Source organism: Leptodactylus fuscus, chromosome 7, assembly GCF_031893055.1.
Source record: "Leptodactylus fuscus isolate aLepFus1 chromosome 7, aLepFus1.hap2, whole genome shotgun sequence".
Lineage (NCBI taxonomy): Eukaryota > Metazoa > Chordata > Amphibia > Anura > Leptodactylidae > Leptodactylus > Leptodactylus fuscus.
In genome coordinates this window covers 94,887,969-94,906,579 of record NC_134271.1, presented here as the reverse complement: position 1 = coordinate 94,906,579, position 18,611 = coordinate 94,887,969, and the positions used below count along the sequence as shown (strand labels likewise).

Here is an 18,611-nt window from a genome sequence, read left to right as displayed (position 1 = left end):
TACCTAGCTCTGTGCTGAAGAGGAGCAAGAATCTATAAACTACTTTAGGTTTAGAGAAGTATAAAAATGGTGACTTGGCGCACATCTGGTGGAAATATTAGACTACAGGCAGGAGCCCACCAGGCCAATTGCAGCTCTTACCCGGACACAGTCCCACGCAGTGGGTGGTGGGGCAAATTGGAAAGGAAATTTTTCTATATTTCCTTGCTCCATTCACCCTTACCTTGGGCTCAAAAAAATACTGAAAAATCTGCAACCAAAACACTAGTTGGTTATGCGCTTTTACCCCTTAACGTATAACATGTCTCTATAACATGTCAGAAGTTTTACAAAGTGCAGTTACACTTCCATTTATACTGGGCTCCATAATAGCTTGAACATTGACTCACCGGAGCATCCCTTTTCCTTTGCTCCTACAATAGCTGGCAGTTGAATCAAGAATTACACTGACTTGGTGGCTGAGGAATGATTATGTAATATGATGTTTTTGATATATTCTTAGATATCCTTAATATGATGTAGGTTATTCTTCACTCGTCATAGAAGCATGATGACATGACTAGCAGGGATGTCACCAAAGCCACACAGCAACAGAAGATGGCGGATAAGAAGTTGAATGGGAACGACATATCTTTGAATTAATGAGGTTAGCTGGTTATCTTTAGGATAGACTATCATTATTATGCTGGGTTCTGGTCTCTGTTCAGAAACACAGAGGGAAAAATCGCAGCATTTCACAGTATCTGCAAAGTGGATGGGATTCCTGCAAATCCCATGCCCACTTTGCGGTAAAAACAGCAGCACGGACACGCTGCGATTTCCAAAACCATCACGGTTTTGGAAATCACAGCATGTCAATTATATCTACAGAAACACCAGTGGCTTCCCTGTAGCTATAATTGTAACAGAAAGTCTGCAGAGGAAAACTCCACAAACTTTTTGTTTAAATCACTGTTGGAAGAACCGCAATTCGTTTTTTCCCCGCGGTTTTTCCCGCAGCGCTTTATAGCTGCGGGTCGTCCCATGGGGTCCTAGCCTAAATTTTCTTCACTATCCCCCTACATTAAAGGTATCATCTATCTTCATTTGTGCTTTAAACCTACCACTTATGATACCAAAGGGGAGAATGGAGCCAACAACTGAAGCCTCTCAATGCCTTTGGTCCTTATTCACACATCATTAGTTTGGTCAATGATTTGCACATGATTTTGTGCCAAAACCAGGACAGGTGGAAATTTGAGAACAGATGAAAATATTTACATTATACCGGACCTCAGTGTAGTCTCTGCTTCTGGTTTTGGCTCACAACCACTAATGCAAATCACTGACCAAAGCGCTGACTGTGAGGATGCAGCTCCTCACTTCCTAATATGGCATAAAAAGTAGTTTTCAGACTTCTCATCATTCCTTATCTGCATATTTTTGGGATTATGACTGCTTTTCAGAGCAAAATCTAACACAAATACACTGAGAATTACTAGAGATTTTCAGAGGATGGGGCTGGGTGGAATTCGGATATATTTAATCATGTCAATCTAATCCTGTAGGGAAAACCTATGGAGACACCACTACACATTAAAAGGGGGTCTGAGAAGAGAAAGAGGATCTGTTTTTTTTCTTCAGAAACAGTGACGCACTTGTCCATAGACTGGTCCTAGTAGTACAGCTCGACGAAACAGTTGTTAATAAGAGAGTATGGAGTGAAAATAAACCCTCCAACCAATCAATAAATAGTGCCCTTATATAATGCAAATCCAAATATATGTCCTTAACTAAATTCATAAATAAATCAATATGATGTCATTTATTTGAAATGAAGCCATCTGATATGCCACGTATATCAGTGGCTTGTAAAAGTAGTCCTACCCTTTGAACTTTTTCACATTTTGTCACCTTACAACCACACATTTAAATGTATTTTATTGAGATTGTAAGTGACAGACAACACAAAGTAGAAGATCATTGTGAAGTGGAAGAAAATTATACATGGTTTTCAAAATTGTAATCAAAACTCTGAAAAGTGCGATATATGTATGTTTAGGGTCTTCGTCTTGCTCCTTCCCAGTCTCAAGTCTTTTGCAGCCTCCAACAGATTTTCTTCCATCTAAGTTTGTGCTTGTAAGGTGACAAAATGTGAAAAGTTCAAGGGGGATGAACACTTTTGCAAGCCATTGTATATAAAAATATAGCCATATAAAACTATATATATTTATTTATTTAAATAGACATCTATTAGAGTCTCTGCTCACGGTACCAAAATCATCGGAATCTGGAAAGAAAACAGATTTCTTATTCTAATCCTATACAGTGTAATATATGCCCCATACAGAGTTACATATATACCAAACAACACCTCAAATATCCCACATATCATAATGTAAACCCCTTCTACAATGCTGCATACTTCCCATTTAGTCCAAGAGAGGTCCCATGCAGAGAACAGTGTTATTGGAAATAATTTGTGTTGATCTCTTTTGATGTTTTTGTGACATTATTTAATCTTTGGAAAACTTGGTTTGTAAGGTCAGGGAACTAGATAATGATAACAAGTGGATGTCAGTTATCGGAAGACCCCACTTATAGTACATTTATATTGGACGCTATCACAATCTGAGTTCCAGAATTTTTGCAAAACACTTCAAAGTTTTCAGAAGTGTTCCTGTCCTGACACACATATAGTTTCCATCTAAACAATGGAAGGCGAATCCTGCTGCTTCCCCAGAGAAGACACTGGCAGATTCACAGGACACATGGAGAGACATTTATCCTGCCACATCCTGCACCGCCTGCTTGGAATGGTAGAACAGTGAACTTACAATAGGATGTAACTACCCCTTCATGACGGTGAGGTCAGGGCTGTGCAACTACTCCTGCAAAGTGTGTTTAGGAGGTTCTATTGTTTTATGTGCCGCAGAGATCTTGTGTTTTATTACAAAACTATCTATCTATCTATCTATCTATCTATCTATCTATTATCTATCTATTGTTAGGATTGGGTCCCGCAGGGTTCTCTCTCAGCGCACAGCGCCACCTGCGGGTCAATCTAACTTGCCCTCGGCCTCGGGTAGTGAGGTGTCTGGAGTGTAAGTCCAGCATTCGGCCTACTGAGCATGCTCAGACATTTTGGAGCCGCTCAGAGGCTAAGTGCCAGTCTTTCCCTACTGAGCATGCTCAGACATTTTGGAGCCGCTCAGAGGCTAAGTCCCGTTTTGCCCATATTGAGCATGATCGGTGACATCATGGCCACCGCCCTCTTGGGAGGGGACTAGCCTTTATATGGTGTGAGCCAACGCCCGCCCGGTGCTCACATTTTGACCTTGAGACAGGAGGTTAGGGCTAGGTTCCAGTTAATGGTAGGAACAGTCTCTAGGGATTTAGGTAGGATTCCTTGGCCCTGCCAGTGGGAATCAGTAGCCATTTAACTGTCTCCTCACTTTGTAGCTCCTAGCTGTTGCAGGAGCATGTTTTGTTGCTGACCTGGGGTGAAGGTTAAAGGGGTTGTCCCATCACAAGGATCCTATCAATACTGCTTGTTAACGTGGATGTAAGACTTTTCCTAAATACATTGCTTCAGCAAAAATGCTTTGTTTGTCCACTATCTTACTTTATTCAATTCATTGTTGACACAGCCCTTGACTTATCTGCTCAAAAGTCAAGTGATGTATCTGCTGCTCTCAGGGGAGGGAGGAGGGGCTAAGTGCACAGGAGCGAGCCTGTGTTTCTAGCTAATCCTGTGTCTACACCATGTGACCTAGGTCCTGCACTCAGATAGAGGAGCTGCTTTCATTTCTTCTGTTCTCCCAGTTATCAGGCTAGCTAATTCAATTGTGTTCATTATGGCAGAGACAGGCAGTCTCTGTATGTAACACAGAATGGAGTTGCTCTTGCCTGTACTTCATAGTCCAATATTGTGCATATAGTGTTGTTTAAGGACCTTTGATGACATCACAGGCCCTTCAGCCTATGATGTGGGTGGAGCTACATGCTAATTTGGGGGTGGGGCCAAACGGCAGGTTTCATGTGAAACCCTGCCCACCAAATGATACAAGAAACCAGGAAGAAAGAAGATTTTACAGCAGTGAAGACTGGGAATACCCCTTTAACCCTTGGCCGCCTTGCTGTTTCAGCTGTACTGTTCACCTGTCCAGTGAGGTTAACTGGCAGGGTGTTGTTGCAGCTTGTCCACATTGTGTACCGCGCCACATGACTGCCAGTGCAGTTTAACTGGTAGCACACTGTTCAGACCTTACAGCCGCCCATCTGGGCCTGTGGACCTCGCTGCAGTGCCTTGCAGACTAGCAGGCCTGTCGTTTAAAAATATTATATTTAAAAATATTCACAGAACTGTAACATCTATCTATCTACAGTATCTATCACCTATCAATCCATCTACATTATTTATCTATTTATTTATCTATTCTCTATCTATTCATCTATTGGTCATCTATTTCTATCTCTCTCTAGCTATCTGGGATCATACCCAGTATAATATGTTTTATATTATCTACCTAAGTCTATTATGTGCTGTTATTTACATTTTTTGGAATATAAAAATGTAATTAATGGCAGTGTCTAATCTTTCATATGACAGACACCAATAGACCCTTTTGACTATAATGGGGTCCATGTGTTTCCATCATAGTGTCCATCATTTGACTGGACAGAATAGAGCCGCATGCTGTACCATTTTTTTCTTATTTTTTTACGGCATCTGAAAGACCTGATGGAACCTACATGCAGATTGCACATAGTCTGGATAGATGGATAGATAGATATATAGCTAGATAGGCAGACAGACTGACAGATATATTGATAGATTTGGCCATTGTACAGTGTACTATAAAGCTTGGATGTGAGTGACATATGGTAGTGTGAATCCAGCCTAAGGAAGGGGGATGTCAAAAGTTGATACTGAACGGAGTATCAACTAGACATTGAGCAAATCTCTCAAGATTTGTTTCATTTCATGTTCCGTTGACTCTGGTTCAAACTTTGTTTAGGGTCGAACAAGTTTGGTACAAATTACACCTCAAAATGTCTTAAAACATTGTGTAGAACACTCTGAGGGCTCCTAGGAACTTATCTAGCCAATATCGTGCTCTGTAAGCAAACACAGCTAAACTTATTCAAAGTGAAAGTGATATGTATGTCTATAGAAAAACATATTGTAAGTAGTGGATACAAACCACTGCTACTCGCTTTTATGCATGTTCACATCTAAAACCCTCCAAAAATTGCCCTTTTATTTGTGGAAAATATGCTTGCCTGTGGTTTTTTAGACACACATGAACCATTAGATTTCAAAACGCATTGGTTTTGTAGAAAATTTAGCCCATCCTGATGGCTTGTAAGTACTGGAGGTTTATTGTTAATGAGAGACAAAGTGACTGTGTGAGCCTAGATGAAAATTGATGAAGAATTGGCATTTCAAAAAAGAAGCTACCAAAAATTATCCTATCAGGGGAACAGAATACCACACCAACATTGTATTAGTATTGGAAGAAGCAATAGTGGGGTTGTTTGCCATAGGCAGTGGCAAATGGCATTGGGAACTATAGAATTTAAAGAAAAATTGTGGCACACTGTCTGCCACTTGAAAAGTGAAGTGATAAAGTATTCACTTCATAAAAATAAAAAAAAGTCCCTTTTATAGGAGCAGATGCAGCACCAATGACTGATAATGACAGAATCTGAAGAGAGATTTGGGACATGCAATCGACGTGCCTGGCCTACCAGCTGAACAGGCTAGAATATCTAACTTGGAATGGATTCTATAACCCTGAGAAAACTTTGGGAGGCAGAAAAAAACCTGGATTATCCTGCGGGTTATGCCACATCAACATTGTGGTGGCAGAAAGTAAATTAACAGAATTTAAAGAAAAATTCAGGACACTCTATCAGTGTGTCTACTGCCTAGCCTGCCTTCCAAAAATGAACATGGAGTAGAAGTTGTACTTCTTCTTCCTAGTACAGGTATTATCTCTGCCATTGTTTCTGTCTTTTACTGCATGCAGTAATCATTCACTGTACATTTCTGTGTATCAGATTAAGATCTTGAATGTCTCCTCCCATTCCGAGGAGATCAACACTATAAACAATGTATTATAGGAGGGTCAGTGGACTAGTACAGCTTTTGCATTGGGGGTCCATGTTACTTTTCTGGAACCCAAGCATTTATATGGTGACACAATTGTTGGCCTTTCAGTATTGGAATCCTAGGTTCAAATCTGACCAAGAACAACATCTGTAAGCAGTTTGTTTGTTCTCCCTGTATTTGCTCGAGTTTCCGCTCACATGCCAAAGACATTCTCATTGCATATTCGATACAGTGACTAACAATGTCTGTATAGTAAGAGAAATACCTCTAGCAAGCCTAGTTTATGCCTGGAGTAGCCGGACTTTTGTGAGCTGAGCGTGACCTCTCTGCAAGCAGTAAGGTTGATGTGTACCTGCAACTCCTATGCTGATGCAAGGTTACTATTGTGTCCTGTGAAGCCATTTAGAAACTGATCTGTGTTCTCTGAATCTACCTCGGAACTGTTTTTAATGTCAGCCAGCCATCAGCGACTGCTGTTAATTAGAGATGAGCGAACACTAAAATGTTCGAGGTTCGAAATTCGATTCGAACAGCCGCTCACTGTTCGAGTGTTCGAATGGGTTTCGAACCCCATTATAGTCTATGGGGAACATAAACTCGTTAAGGGGGAAACCCAAATTCGTGTCTGGAGGGTCACCAAGTCCACTATGACACCCCAGGAAATGATACCAACACCCTGGAATGACACTGGGACAGCAGGGGAAGCATGTCTGGGGGCATAAAAGTCACTTTATTTCATGGAAATCCCTGTCAGTTTGCGATTTTCGCAAGCTAACTTTTCCCCATAAAAATGCATTGGCCAGTGCTGATTGGCCAGAGTACGGAACTCGACCAATCAGCGCTGGCTCTGCTGGAGGAGGCGGAGTCTAAGATCGCTCCACACCAGTCTCCATTCAGGTCCGACCTTAGACTCCGCCTCCTCCGGCAGAGCCAGCGCTGATTGGCCGAAGGCTGGCCAATGCATTCCTATGCGAATGCAGAGACTTAGCAGTGCTGAGTCAGTTTTGCTCAACTACACATCTGATGCACACTCGGCACTGCTACATCAGATGTAGCAATCTGATGTAGCAGAGCCGAGGGTGCACTAGAACCCCTGTGCAAACTCAGTTCACGCTAATAGAATGCATTGGCCAGCGCTGATTGGCCAATGCATTCTATTAGCCCGATGAAGTAGAGCTGAATGTGTGTGCTAAGCACACACATTCAGCTCTACTTCATCGGGGTAATAGAATGCATTGGCCAGCGCTGATTGGCCAGAGTACGGAACTCGACCAATCAGTGCTGGCTCTGCTGGAGGAGGCGGAGTCTAAGATCGCTCCACACCAGTCTCCATTCAGGTCCGACCTTAGACTCCGCCTCCTCCAGCAGAGCCAGTGCTGATTGTCCGAATTCCGTACTCTGGCCAATCAGCACTGGCTAATGCATTGTATTGGCGTGATGAAGCAGTGCTGAATGTGTGTGCTTAGCACACACATTCAGCTCTACTTCATCGGGCTAATAGAATGCATTGGCCAATCAGCGCTGGCCAATGCATTCTATTAGCTTGATGAAGCAGAGTGTGCACAAGGGTTCAAGCGCACCCTCGGCTCTGATGTAGCAGAGCCGAGGGTGCACAAGGGTTCAAGTGCACCCTCGGCTCTGCTACATCAGAGCCGAGGGTGCGCTTGAACCCTTGTGCACACTCTGCTTCATCAAGCTAATAGAATGCATTGGCCAGCGCTGATTGGCCAATGCATTCTATTAGCCCGATGAAGTAGAGCTGAATGTGTGTGCTAAGCACACACATTCAGCACTGCTTCATCACGCCAATACAATGCATTAGCCAGTGCTGATTGGCCAGAGTACGGAATTCGGCCAATCAGCGCTGGCTCTGCTGGAGGAGGCGGAGTCTAAGGTCGGACCTGAATGGAGACTGGTGTGGAGCGATCTTAGACTCCGCCTCCTCCAGCAGAGCCAGCGCTGATTGGTCGAGTTCCGTACTCTGGCCAATCAGCGCTGGCCAATGCATCCCTATGGGAAAAAGTTTATCTCACAAAAATCACAATTACACACCCGATAGAGCCCCAAAAAGTTATTTTTAATAACATTCCCCCCTAAATAAAGGTTATCCCTAGCTATCCCTGCCTGTACAGCTATCCCTGTCTCATAGTCACAAAGTTCACATTCTCATATGACCCGGATTTGAAATCCACTATTCGTCTAAAATGGAGGTCACCTGATTTCGGCAGCCAATTACTTTTTCCAATTTTTTTCAATGCCCCCGGTGTCGTAGTTCCTGTCCCACCTCCCCTGCGCTGTTATTGGTGCAAAAAAGGCGCCAGGGAAGGTGGGAGGGGAATCGAATTTTGGCGCACTTTACCACGCGGTGTTCGATTCGATTCGAACATGGCGAACACCCTGATATCCGATCGAACATGTGTTCGATAGAACACTGTTCGCTCATCTCTACTGTTAATATCTGATGACACCTCAATAAAGCACAGTTGACAACGCAACCTTGGACCCGTGCTTCTTCAGACCTAATGTGGAGAAGCAGAGAGCTGACTGCCCTGTTTTTGCCCTTGGGTAGGCTGTTGTAATGGACAGGCCAGTTAAGGCACCATGGGCGATTACAAATGTAAGGCAATGCACATCAGAGGACGTAATACATGCCAAGATGACTTACTAAATGGGACAATCTTGGTAAAACAGACATAGAAAAGGAAGTAGGGATTTTAGCTGTTAGTAATCTAGACTGTAGTAGCTAGTACTAGGCAGCTGCTGCCAAAGCAAATGAGTTCATGGGGTGCATCAAAAGGGATGCCATGACACAAACATAGCTCTGTCACTTTATAAATCACTTTCAAGGCTGCAGATGGAATATTACATATAAGAAAGATGTAATAGAGCCTGAACATGTACTGAAGGAATAAATGGGCTGACTATAGCACTCAGGAAGATTATTAAAAATAGGATTAATTAGTTAAAACAGGGTAAACAAATAACTATGTCCAAATATACTGTATATAGTATAGAGATCTCTTCATTCCTAGGACTGTAACAGGTGGCATCCCCTATTTAGTGGAAAAAAGGTTTCTACACAGACATAAAAGGGGGTTCTTTATTGTAAGAGCTGTATGACTATGGAATTCGATGCCAGGGATAGTTGTAATGGGGAATAAAATAGTTCAAGAAGGGAAATTATTACAGGTAATTGCTAGATTTCTGGAGATGGGTTATTGATCCAGGGATTTATTCTGATTAGCAGATAGGAGCCGGGGAAGAATTATTTCTCTCTAAGGCTGTGGGGCCCCATGTGGCGTAAACGCTGTGGTTTGCCAGCGGCTTAAACGCCACAGAAAGAAAAAATTGGCATTTTACAGTTACTGTTTAGTCACTGTCTAGCAAATCCCATCCCCATAGTGCAGTAAAATGCGCACAGCGGACACGCTACAATTTCCAAAACTGTTGCGTTTTTGGAAATTGCAGCATGTCAATTATACTTACGGAAACGCTGGTGGTTTCCATATAGCTAGGATTGAAGCAGGAAGAAGCCTCTGCAAATTTTCTATGAAAAGTACTGCGGGAAAAAAGTTGATTCTACCTCGTGGTGTTTTAGCGTTGGTCTGCATCGAAACTGAAGGTTGAATTGGCTGTATGTAAGTCACCACAGCTGCTGGCCAAATACTCATTCAGCCAGTAGCTATCTCCTCCAACTCCCCCATACACGTGCACTTAGCCAAACGTGTGCTTTGCATGAAGAGAATGGAGTTCACACCAGCATATTTCCCCCACCAAATCCATAGCGGGTATACAGGACATCTAAGTGCATAGGCACTTTTATAAGAGATCTTCCTAAAAAAAAAAAAAAAAAAAAAAAAATGCAGATGCATGTCTGGATAAAACCTTTTAATCCTTAGATATACTGCTATCACTATTTCTATAAATGCTCAAAAATGTAATAATGTAAAAATGTATAAACTGAAAGATGTTTTAGATTTTACTTTAATTTACTTCCTCGGAATAACTAAATTCATTTTTAGTGGTTTCACATTTGTGTTGTAACTTCTGCCACCTCTGAGCCAGAATATAAGACTCTATTACACAGTTCTGCATTTTTTGGTTTTACCTCATAAACCACATTTTTATGTCACCCGAGAAGTTCTCTATGAGATTGAGGTCAGAGCAATAGCTGGTGATTATTATCTCAAATCCTGTTTATCTGTAGCCAACACTTTGTTTGCTTACTGGTGTGTTTTGGGTCATTGCAGTGTTCAAATAGGCCCAACACTATGGTATGAGAGACGTCCCCATGTCATGATTCTTGCCCCTCCATGCTTTACTGTCTTCACAGTGTACTGTGGCTTGAATTCAGTGCTCAGGGCTTGTCATACAGACTACTTGTGCACACTAGACCCAATAAGAGCTTTGTTTCGTAAGACCACAAAATGTTGCGCCATTACTCTTTGGGCCAGTGAATGTGTTTCTACCTATTCAGGACATGTGTTGCTGGTAACTTTGCTTCAGTTAATGGTCTTCTGATCGTAGAGGTACTGACTGGGAACTTCAGATCATCTTTCATCTATTTGGAGGTGATTTGAGCATTGGCTGAACTTTTGTCATTTTGGAAATTCTTCGATAAGTTCGAACACTGTTTCCCCGCTTCCATCCTCGTCTTTCAGGTTTTGGTTGCCACTTCAAGGCATTAGAGGTCACGTTAGCCAAGCAGTCTAGAATACCTGGCACTTCTCTATAGGATTTTCCTTTTCCAATAAACTTTGTAAACAAAGTACGTTTATCATCAGAACAATGTCTGGAATAACCAATTGACCCCAGTACTTCCTAAGGAAATGCACTATAACCAACATGTGCAACATGTGCTATTCCACAAAATGAATGTCTTCACCAGTTCTTCTCAACAAGCCCCTTTCAATGAATGATTCAGTTACTCAGAATGAGCAGAATATATGTCCATATTGTTGGCTCTGTTAATTTCTACTACACGCACAAGTAAATTATTTGCTAATATTACTTCTACCGATTTATCAGGTTAATGATGTTAGGCTGCTATTTTTTTCAACACTACTGTATGCATATATGTGTGTGATAATTGTGTAGCTGCCAGAGTAGTGTATTATTGCTGTTGAAGCTACTGCTAGATGGCGACATATCACAATCATCAGAATCGCAAGTCTAAAACAGTTGTGCGACATGTCTAACGCTTTGTCAGTTGAGTAACATATATCAATCCTTCCATCACCCAGTAATCCAAAAGATAAAACTCCATGTATCCTCATGGTATTGCTGACTAATTCCCAAATCTTTTATTTAATAGAGAATAGAGGGAATTTATCAGTCCCTCTATGCCAGTTTTCTGGCAGGGAAGGATGGTATTTTGGTGCATATATGGCACAAGGCCTTTGCTTGTGCCAATCGTGTACCCCAATCCATATTTTTAAATTTTCTTGTCACATTATGTGATTGTCAGCGGTGCATGAACATCTTGACCCAACATATTATTATCTATACATGAATCATAAGGAAACTGTAGGAGTGCTGTTATTTTAGGCAATGTTCCAATCTTTTCCAAGTTCTAAGTTATCATATTGCACAAATGAAAATTAAATATCTATCCTTCTTTGTCAAAAAGTCCACTTGAATACTGCGAGCATGTGAACATTTCTGAGGTTACTAAACATGTAAAAAAGTAGGGGCAACAAAGTAACTCCTAGTTCACCTCCTCGAATGGAATACCAAATGCATTGGCAAGTGGTGTGCAGTAAAAGCACATGGACCCCATAGATTATAATAGGGTCCATGTGCTCTCTGCACGGTGTCCGCACATAAAGTACTTCGTGATCTACTTTCATGTCTGCATGTTTCGTGTGGGCAGCGTGCGGAGAGCACACGGAGACCATAGACAATGATGTGCTTTCACTGCTCACCGCTTGCCAATGCGTTTGTTATTACATTCGGGGGTGTACCCATGCAGACTCCTCGAAAGGATTACCAAACGCAGATGTGAACAAGGGGTAATAGGGTTATCGCAATTGCAAATTACACTGCATAGAAAAAAGATACTTTAATTAGCTTTGATAACTATCTTCTTCCATTTTGCCTATACAGCTTCTCTATAGCTCTAAGGATCTCCATGGTTAAAAACAAATGACAGCCAATAGAGGGCCCCTATACACAAACAGTATATGGGTCCCTTGTTATTACACACCTTATCGTAAAGCACAACTTTCATGTCTATAAAAGTGTTTGCAGGACTGTACATACCCTTTTATCCACATAATTACACCATAAACACCAAACCAAAAACATAGTACCAAAGGGAAGCAAGAGAAATATAATGACAAGTGTCAGCTCCCTAATACATGGGGCACTCCTTACTTCGTGTCCTTACCACAATATCTTAGAACCACACAAAACTGCACAATAAACTAAGTAAGTATGACACTCAAAGTAAACAACAACAGAAAAACCATAACTCAGTATAAAAATATAGATTTATTTCGATAATACATATAAAATACATGGACAAACATATTCAGAGATGACAACACAAGCCTGTATACAAAAAATAGCCCACCGCACCAAATGTCCATATGTATAAAGCCATAAAAAGTTTTGATGTATGGGATCGGACCATATGCAATAGTTATCACTATAGTAATTAAAAAAATATCAATACTAGAGTAAAAAATGTAGCATGTGCATAGGAATAATATAAAGAGCTCAATATTATGGCCCACGAACATAAGGGGCAAGGGTTTGTTTCCCCTCCATGGAGTCTGCAATGAAAAGTGAAGCAGAACACTAAAATCAAATCAAATGTTTGTTGCCATACATTCCATTGCCACATAAGGTGCACAAAGGGTCAAAAGTGTGAACACCTACCAAGTATCACTCACCGCTACTATATGAGATGAACAACCCAGATCTAAGGACAATGAATAATAAAAAGCAGTCAGATCTTACCCATATTGTGGCTAAAGTCAAGTGACAGGACCAAGGAGTGTAGGCTACCGGGACCCGACACGCGTTTCGGCATCGCCTTCTTCCAGGGATAGAGTCAGTACAATGTAGGAGGAGTTTTTATATCAAAGAGTGGCAAGAGCGACTACCAATAGGAGAAAGAGGAACCGCTAATGTTAAATCCCATTGGACCGTTATAATGGACATCTGCAGCTATACTGATGCTGTAATTGCATTACGGTGCATGCTCAACGCAAAAGACTTGGAGCGATCATGTAACCACATGCCGAATAGCGAGGCGTGCCTGTACAAGTAACAACCAAGCCTCACTTTCAAAATGGCTGCACCACATGACCCCCCAGTGAGCGCGAGCATGCGCTCTCCGCAAGCAGCTTGCTGAAATCATGTGACAACTATACGCAGCCTAGAGAGGGGATGGAATGTATAGCACCTATCCTACAAGAAGTGAACTTTGCTGATGAAAGACACAAAAAGTGAGTGTAAAGTGAAATAAAACATCTGTGAAAAGGTATACACAGCTGATATGTAATAGTGAATGATTATGAACAAAGAGAGATAATAAACACATGTATAAATGAGACCAAAGATCAAGTAATAAGATGGTGTAAATGTGCAAAATTAGGAATACTATTACCTAAGGAGATGAATAATAAAATATAATATATAATATAGAAAAGTGAAGAATTGATATACAAATGAAAAATAAATAATGAAAATGAAAATAAAAAATGGAAATAAAAAAATAATTAAAAAATTGTGTTATCTCTGAATAGGTTTGTCCATGTATTTTATATGTATTATCAAAATAAATCTATATTTTTATACTGATTTATGGTTTTTCTGATGTTGTTTACTTTGAGTGTAATACCTAGTTTATTGTGACTATTGTGGTGGCATGCCATGTCATTGGCAACTTTTGTAGCCACAAATCTTGCTAAATGAAGAGGACTTTCCGCACTACAAGGAACTATGTATGTCAGCAAATGCCTGAGGTCTGCACACAAATGAGGGTTACTCATTGTGTGCTGTATGGGAAGCACTTTCAAGTATTCCTATAAGAACTTCTTTAAGATAATGAATAACTTATCAGGAGTTGTGCTAAGTGACAAATTCAGGTCACTACATCTGTTTATATAGCACACAGTTTGGACTCTTACTGCAGACTGAATGGAAAATGAGATGCTGCTGCTGTTTTTAGCATTGGAGTTGTATTTAGACCATGGAGTCCCCTGCTAATACATAACTCAATGGCACTTGTAGTATGTAAATACCGGGCACATTACCAGGTATAGTGTCAACACTCAAATTACAATGGAGCAACAGTTTCAGAGAATCAGCGTAGGCGTCAAGTGTGGAAGTGAAGGGGACTATGTATACTTAAATCTCCAAAGCTATATGTGTTGATGCTGAGCTCATAGGATGGTGGGGGTAGGGTTTTTTGGGTGGTGGTAATTTTTTTTATTAAAGGGACTGCCTACTTTCCTACAAATGTTATTGTTTGTATAGTGAAACATTCTTCAATTTTCCAATATACTTTTTGCATCAATTCCTCACAGTTTTCTAGGTCTCTGCTTGCTGCCATTCATTCGGCTTATTCCAGTGAATTGAGATCAGTCCATGGATATGTGATATACAGCCCAAGGTCATGTGATAGACACACAGGTGCATAACCTGTATTTACAAAGTGACTTCTCTTTTTCTGTATTTTAATTCTATACATATTCTATAAACTATAAAATGATGACATAGGTAAAAAAGGGGGGAAGGAAACGCACTGTTTAGTTGCCAGATTTCTTTGAGAATAGCTTATATAGCAGATGTCATATTGAGCAATGCAGGGCTGTTTTAATGTATTGGGGGTCCCTGTGCAAATGTTTTGAAAGTGGGCCTCACAATACCCCCCATAACTTAATGTCTGCTGCACCCCTTCACCACCAATGTTAAAATTGTATTTAAAAAAAATGAATACTCACCGAAAGGCACTCTTGTGGACCTGCAGGCTCTGACTGTAATGTCTGTGGCTTGGCACTCATTGCGTTTCTCCGATGCAGACATTATCAGCTGAAGCCTGAATAATGGAGTATGGAGCTAATACTACATACTCCACTCCACCTCTATCTGTGTTCTAAGGACACAGAGGTGAAATCACTGCCTGTTACCTGGAAGAGCGGGACGTCACCGAGAAATATGTGACTTTTCCGCTCAATCCAGGGTGGTTGGCTGTCGGGGGCCCCGCAACCATAGGGTCAGCTGCACCATTGCACCCATGATTAAAGCAGCCCTGGAGCATTGCCCCCACCCACCTTCCCTAAACTTTCCTAAGTAGCACCTAAACAGTTCAGTTACTATACAGTTCTTTAGTTTGGGGCTTCATGTTACAAGTTTGCAGCTGCTAACTCTTTGTGAATTACATTGGCAGTGAACTGGATGGGATTAAATAAATCTCATTTACACTTTTTTGCAGCACAAATGCAGAAAATTGGTCTAGCTACAGGGGTTAAACATGTCGCGGATCACTATGCAGGGGCATAACTTAAAAGTTATGTGCCACAATGCAAAAACTGTAATGGGACCCCTACCTGCCTTGTGTATTTTATAATAGTAGCATATTTTATAGGGCCATAGCCATGAAGGGTATCTCCAATAAAGATAACAATGTACCCTGTCAAAGAAAAGAAATGGCGGGGGGCTGCAAAGCTTCTTGGGCAAGACAAAAAAAGAGGCTGAAAAGGCTATAAAATGCACTGTAAAGATCTATGGGGATAATGTTCCTCCTTAAGGAGAGACCACCTATTAGGTGTGTGGAGACTTATACAGCCATAGACGCTCCACTGCAAGGAAACATGGGAGGAATATGCAAATCTGTCTCCCAAGATGTAAACAGGGAGGAAGTGCCTCTGTTATGCTGCCCTCTATAGGAAGCACCCTGAACATCATGCCCGACTTTCCCAGAAGACTTTACTGCATAATGAGGGCTTTATACCATGTCAATTTCTCAGCTACGGACGGCCGTTTTGGTCTGGTTGGACCTCGTCAGCCCAGCATAGAGAGAACTGACTTGGTAGAAGTGAGAGGCTGAGAGACCAGATTATGGGGATAATGTTCCTCCTTAAGAAGAAACCACCTATTAGGTGTGTGGAGACTTATACAGCCATAGACGCTCCACTGCAAGGGAATATGGGAAGAATATTCAAATCTGTCTCCCAAGATGTAAATAGGGAGACAATGCCTCTGTTATGCTGTCCGCTATAGGAAGCACCAGGAAACGGCCGTCCGTAGCTCAGAAATTGACTTGGTATAAAGCCCACATTATGCAGTAAAGGCTTCTGGGAAAGTCAGGCATGATGTTCAGGGTGCTTCCTATAGAGGGCAGCATAACAGAGGCACTGTCTCCCTATTTACATCTTGGGAGACAGATTTGCATATTCCTCCCATGTAAAGATCCAAGAATTCTCACATCTTAGGGTGTCTTACAATTTTATCCTGTCTAGAAAATCCTCTGTGAGCTAAGGACAACAAAAGAACAAATATCTCTACTGTGTGTCAGCATGGAATCCACACAGTTTAGCTCACAGGGTATTGTATAGATTGGAAACAATTGTAACAAACTCTCAGCAGTAAAAAGTATTAGGCTCGGTTCACATCTGCGTTTCAGGATTCCATTCCCCTCTCTGCATGCAAGCAGCACTTTTCTCTCCGCATTTTTCATGTGGAAACCACACGCACTCCATTATAGTCCATGGGATCCACAGGTTTCCTAAGTTAACCACTTTTTTATGTGGATTAGGTTTCCATTTAGGGGGGGTCCCCAAGCGAACTCTCCAAATGGAAACCCAAACGCAGATGTGAATCAAGCCTCAGTTCATGTTTTCATCTCCAGTTCACTAACAGTAAGCAAAGATCTTGAGAATCAAAAGTAATGCTCTTTTCAGACAACCAAGATGCAGAATGGCGATGAAAAAGGGACAGAGTGATACCCATTTCAAACATATGTCATATGTTTTAGTCTTTTAGGGATCCTTGGAAACAGGTGAAAATAGAACATTTCCTATTTTTCAGCTCCATTAAAACATATGGTCATTTTATGTGAATTCACATAAGTCAATATTAATGCAGCCGTGCGATGGCCGCAACCATAGAGTTTAACTGTAGCGCAACTTATATTAGAAAGCCACAGAACTTTGCATAGGATGATGGTTAAACTTCCTTAATATAAAATGCCTCTTGTGATGAAAACAATACAGCAGAGATAAAACATCTTCGCAGCCGCCCTGCCGCTGTTGGTTATTATGTGAGGACAACTTACCGTGTAAATTATTTATCACTACTAATTTCAGGAAAATACTGTCCAAGATTAAACATGATAATACAGAGGCAGCAGAGCTGGACTTGTCATCCATGGACTGAATCTCTCCATAACAATAATGTAGTAAGTGAGCCAGAAAACCCATATGCTACCATGTACAGTGATATAAGGCTTGTTGTGGAAATCTGACAAACTCAGCAACACTACGTCTGACATATTCCATACTGCATAACCTGTAATAAATCCCTTTATACACAGCCATGCTAAAGTATGTAAGATTAACTGAGAACAAATTGGCAGATCATTTTGGCAATGCTTAAAACGACGTGAATATATGAGAATTAGATCAGAAACATGACCACACGTTGTCCAGAACATGCTTGAGATTTATAATTCTAACTTTTATTGCCTTTAAAACCAAATTTTAAGTTGCATTACATTATTTTACTCTCCCTGATATACATAAAGCACACATATATGTACAGTAGCAGAGCTGAGTTTGTTATTTGGCACAGCATGTTGTTATATTCAGATATTTGTGGCTTTACGTAGAATTGTGTAAACTTGCAGCATTACCTGGCTTATCCCAGCAACACTGCAGTTCCCTGAAAAGTTTCATGACAACCTCAGCACTGCTACATGTATTTTGGTGACATATATTCCTAGTTTCCTTTCCATCAATGCTGCTGTAAATCCAGCCCTTATTTCCTGTAAATATTGCGTTACCTTAGATATAGTGAGATGTGCAGACCCGCTCCTATGATTAATAGCAGACAAGTTCCAGACAGTGTTTGCGAAGCCGAGATCTGGTCAAAATAGTCAATGTGCTTCTATCACACCCCTAGCTGTTCTAGAGGAGGGACCTCATAGAGGCTTTATACAGAACTGTCATGTGGCCCTAGGAAAATAACAAATAAGGTCGTGGTTTGAGGTGAACAGATCAAACCATAAAGGGAAAGGGGGGTTTCCTTTATGGGAATAAACCGTAAAGGAGTATTCCAGATTCAGCATGTTTATTTATTGTATGATAAAAAGCTATAGGTAAGTATAATAGAACTGCTCTCTCTCCTGCACTGATAGTTTGGCACAATGTATCAGTGCATATGTAATTTATCAGCCTGTAGTCTTGAATGTTTAGTTTGAAGAGTATTGTCTGGGCTGGATACTGTTTTAGCAAATGGTTAGCTGTAATAAGTTCCTCTTCCGCCACACATGTAGATGGCAACA

At 41.1% G+C, this 18,611-nt stretch overlaps 1 protein-coding gene across 1 annotated transcript in view; it reads right to left on the bottom strand.

Moving 5' to 3' along the window:
- LOC142212706 (B2 bradykinin receptor-like) overlaps positions 1-18,187 on the bottom strand; it is a 23,481-nt gene extending 5,294 nt beyond the window's left edge. Inside the window, exon 1 of the mRNA XM_075280692.1 lies at positions 18,111-18,187. The gene's annotated coding sequence lies outside the window, so the exon portion shown is untranslated. The remainder of the gene's footprint in view (positions 1-18,110) is intronic.
- Between the last annotated feature and the right edge of the window lie 424 nt (positions 18,188-18,611).